This window comes from Oncorhynchus clarkii, chromosome 6 (assembly GCF_045791955.1).
Source record: "Oncorhynchus clarkii lewisi isolate Uvic-CL-2024 chromosome 6, UVic_Ocla_1.0, whole genome shotgun sequence".
NCBI lineage: Eukaryota > Metazoa > Chordata > Actinopteri > Salmoniformes > Salmonidae > Oncorhynchus > Oncorhynchus clarkii.
The window spans coordinates 36799513-36804283 of record NC_092152.1 but is presented as its reverse complement, the minus strand read 5'-3'; the positions used below and the strand labels follow the sequence as shown (position 1 = coordinate 36804283).

At 39.0% G+C, this 4771-nt stretch overlaps 1 long non-coding RNA gene across 1 annotated transcript; it reads right to left on the bottom strand.

Annotated features, from left to right (window-relative positions):
- Positions 1-2770: 2770 nt before the first annotated feature.
- Positions 2771-4771, bottom strand: LOC139411078 (uncharacterized). The gene is made up of 3 exons (XR_011634561.1): positions 4608-4771; positions 3686-3765; positions 2771-2867 (listed from the first exon to the last, which is right to left on the bottom strand). It is a non-coding gene; the product is annotated as an uncharacterized lncRNA (long non-coding RNA).

The following is a 4771-nucleotide window of genomic DNA, read 5'->3' as shown; positions in this document are numbered from 1 at the left end:
CCACAAGGCAATTTATCGATAACAGAAGTCAGTTATCGCTGTGATACTGCTCTGATCAGCTTGATAGCTTATTTATTGGCTAAGTTGTTTTTGTCAAATTCGCTTGACTGATGCTGGCTCGCAGTTACAATCGCTGTCAGTGATGGCAAGCTAACGTAAATGCTAGCCAACGTTCGTGGAAGTCACCAACAAAAATCTTGCAGGCAGAATTAGTGTTGAACCAAACGTCACGCCTTGTTGTTGACAAAGTAAAAATGACAACCGGTAGCTAGTTAGTTATTAGAGGATGGCTTTCAAAAACAAAGTACGTATAAACAGCCGCACAGGGGGGGAAAAGTATAGCTTTCTTGCTAGCGTGTGAATCTAACGACACAGCAAAGAAATGAACCCGTTTTAAAATGTGATATCTGGTCTATTCGAAATTTCGAACCAGTGAATGTAGCTAGCTATCCAACGTCAAAACAGCCTTGTCGAATTCAAATACTGTAGTAACAAGCTGGCTAGTTATGCTGCTCGGTCTCGAGCTGCAAAGGCTGACACAAAAAAATAAGTTAACAAAATATTTGAAAAGAGCGGCTAGCCAACCTGCTACCTTGCAACAGTGTTGATCAGACCGCAATTATATTGGTAAACTAACTCCTGTATTTTTTGCCAAAAAGCTTCTGTGAGATGAGATGCGATTGGGTACCCTAAATAGTAAATGCCTTTCTTATTGGACCTAGCCACTGTCGCTTCAACCAATAGGGCTATCACATACCCCGAGCCATATGCGACTGGTCAACATGTTTCGCCATTTTGGCTCAATCATATCCTAGGGGGAAATCGCAGTTGCATTCTTCTCCTCAAAAGAGAAGGTAAGAGCGACCTCTGACTTGCTCATGCATTGGTTTTTGAGTCGTGAGGACGCGAGGGGTATTTAATTGAGATTCTCCCACACTAGTCTAGCATTGTTACAATACATGATCCACAATGGAGTCTTGTTTCGCTATTGTTGGCACCAATAAGTGTTTTAGCGTTCCACCATTGGTTGTTCTCACCGAGGCTGGTCACGATTTATCAACAACTCTCACGAGCTGCGGTGGCAACACCCCTTTTTCTGCGAAAGACCACGCCCCGTGGACATGCTGCTTTCGCTGTGTACATTGGTGATTGGTTTCTCAGTGTTGTTTGCCGTATATCAAGATCAGTGGTTGGCCGAATTCACATGCTGTTCCACTATTGGTCTGTATCGTTTATTGACAGGTACCTTTGTTTTCCTGATGAGATAATATGGACCGCAGAAGTAATGAAGCATTTTTAACCATAAAAATTACTGATAAAAACAATTGAATTCTAGAAAGCTTGACAGTGGAGAGCCGATCTTAATTAATTTTGCATTTAGGTTAGAACATCTTTTATCACTTGGGAATCTCCAAATAAGCTTGAAAACTAGATTGGTAGATTGATTCATAGCAGGTTATGCAATTGGCATACTAGCTATGAGGGAAAAAGCCAGCGTTGAATTGCATATGTTGCGGCAAGACTACACAAAATATATTATGTGCATGCTTGACAGGACCAGAATCAAATCTATTTCATTCGAACGCAATTGTTCTTGTATGCGAGAAAGATTAAGACAGACCAACAAGAACTTTGGCCATGCAAGGTAGATCACATGGGAGGCATTCACTAGGAACCAAACGGAATGAAACCATTATTATAGCAGTGAACGAAAAAGAAACATCAGACCTTCCAGCGCTGAAAACTATCCCACTTAGAACCCACATCTCGATCTAATATTTATATATTTCTTAATTCCATTTTTTTTACGTTTAGGTTTGTGTATATTGTTTTTTAAATACTACTGTATTGTTGGAGCTAGGAACACAATAATTTCTCTACACCCACAATAACGTCTGCTAAATATTTGTATGTGACCAATAACATTCGATTTGGTTTGATTAGAGCACTACATTTCAACAATTTGTTTGCTTACATGAATCATAACTATGAGAAGGGGCCATGATCTGAATTTAAGTTTTTAATCTGAATCAAAAACATGTTAAAATGCATTATGAAACACATATTAACCCAGGCATGTTGTTAACAAGGCTCATTCTTAAAATAAATAAACACAACTGATATTACAGAAACATTTACTTATTCAGTCGCATGAGTATTTGCAGAACTTATATGCAGTGCAGGGAGTCAATAAATAAAAAAGGAACAGACTATACCATTTTTAAAAAACTTTATCACCAAAACACACAGTGTCACAGTAAAGAGAGACCACAAGGCAATTACATTTTAGGTAACATCAATGAGTCTGTTGTTTATCCAACTTCAAGCAATGCCTGAAAAGAGAGGGGGAAACGTTACATCACTGCTACCCTTGCAGCACTTGTACATTACATCATCATCCACCAATAGGAGAGACCATCTGTCTGCATAGTCTGCACCTGCAGAAGTGATTGGCTCCAGTGAGAATGAGCACTGTTCAGACTGCTCAATATCAGCCAGGCCCTTGTGTCTTGCAGTTGCAACTGTTGGTTTATAAACAAACCATGCTATTTGGCGCATACATCAACAAGATATGCTACTTAATTACAGGTGGCCAGAATGTGATGGAAAATAAAGAATAGCCAAACATGAAGGACTAGATACTGAATATGCAGTCCCACTCATATGCAATATTATGAATAATAGATGCAGTCTATATTATAGCATTTACACGAATACTTGCGGGCAGTTTTGAATGTTATTTGTGAAATGATAAACCACATAACACCTCTTGTAGTTTCTAAAGACAATGAATCAGCATGCCTGTATTTCCTCTTCTGGGACACATTGATAGCATGTGCATTGACTGCGCCATCGGTCTTCCTTCCCTGTTGGCAAAGACAGCCACATTAACACATCCCACTTGGAAGTAGGTCAAGGTATCATCCAAAAACAAGCGATTGCCACCATTGAATGAATAGTGAACAATCACAACTTAAATTGTTTCAAATGAAAACATGTTCTTGCAATAAAAACTGCTACACACAAATGGAGTCCTACCATTTTGATAAGAATCACAGCCCTAGCAGATTCCCTTAGTCTTATAAACTGTGAAGTGTCACACATTCTTTATAATCACTATTATTACCATATGGTTCTTAGATCTGTGATTGTTGTTGGTGAAGAGCACTGTACAATCAGTTTGGTTTATGAGCCTGAGTAAACTGTGCCACCCTGTGGAGAATTGGACTATTTGGGCACTTACCTGCCTACAGCAGTGGTTCTCAAACTTCTCCTCCGGGACCGTCACACATTTAATAATTTTATGGTCGGGTGTAATGATGACGCTGATCGTGTTGCAAAACGTTTCGTCTGTTGCGAAAACCGTTAACTCCAAATGGAAAACGCGCAAAAAGTGTTTCTATTGGACAAATGCAGTTCGGTCCCTCCCCGTTTTGTTTGCTCCGTTTGCTTCTTAAAACGGTAAAAAGTTACCGTAATGAATACACCCCTGAAGTAGCATACTTGATTCACTTATCAAGGTGTTAGTTGATAACTCAAATACGTGGAACAGCTAGGGGTCACCAAGGAGAGGTTTGAGAACCAGAGGCCTACGGTATAATACAAATAATATATTATCTATAGATATCTTTGACAAGCCTAACCAGGAACCTCTAGGTTTGAGACAAGTCGACAGAATCCTTACTTTTGTGGTGTCAAAGTTGCCGAAGCCCATAATCTTCATCATCTCAATCTCCTCTTTGGTCTTGCCCTGCATGTCTTCCTCTGTAAACAATACACACATTTTGACACTAAGCAGGTTTCCATCCAACCTTTTTATGCGAGTAAAGTACGTTGGATTAAAAAAAATGTCCTGATGGAAACAGCAAATATGTCCATAAACATTATACATTGACAAACCATGCCAGACAAGGTTGGATCTTTATGTGTCTGTAAAATTATGCAAGAAATGTCAGTGGAAATTATTTTATGTGCAAATATTGAAAAAAGCATCCTTTCTAAGTCCCACGATGATAGTCTATGTTATGTGATCCTCCCACTATGAACTTTCAAGGGTAGTGAAAGCGTAGTGATGAGCTTGATGCTTCTTTCCAATAAATATCGAGCTTATTTTGGTGACATGGATGCTTGCCTGCTGTTTGACAAATAAAAATTATATTTTGTCCATAATAATCTCATCATGTAGTAGGCTATACCCATACTGTATCATTAAATTGTTGGCTAGAGTGCACGTGCCAATATTATATTTAGTTACATTTTTAGCTCTACTGATTATTTTGTAACGGAAACCATGAGAATGGCTTACCAAGAAGAAACATGACTAATTCGAGGTAAAAGGGAGTTGGAGAACTCAACAAAAAAGAGCAGAGTGGTTTATTTTTGCTCACTTTAATCTACTGTACAGGATGCGAACTGGTGAACCATTTAACTTGTATTTTTTTTAAATTGATTCGGTAAATTGATTCGGAATTTAACCGCAAACGTTATTATGTGCCCTACGTTAACACGCACAAGTACATGTTTTAATATTCTCATTGAAATCTGTCGCCAATTGATTGGAAACCTAGCTAGTGACATGCAACAATAGTATTTATCCATATCCTCACATAAGGGGTACGTCCCAAATGGCCGACTTCACCATTTGAAACGCATCCAAATTCATAGCAAATAAACCACCCGAGATCTGATGCTCCTTAATCCGTTTATCCTTGGAATCCTTTTGATCATCATCACGCATGTCCTTCTGCCTGGAGGGAGCCAGGGGAAGAGC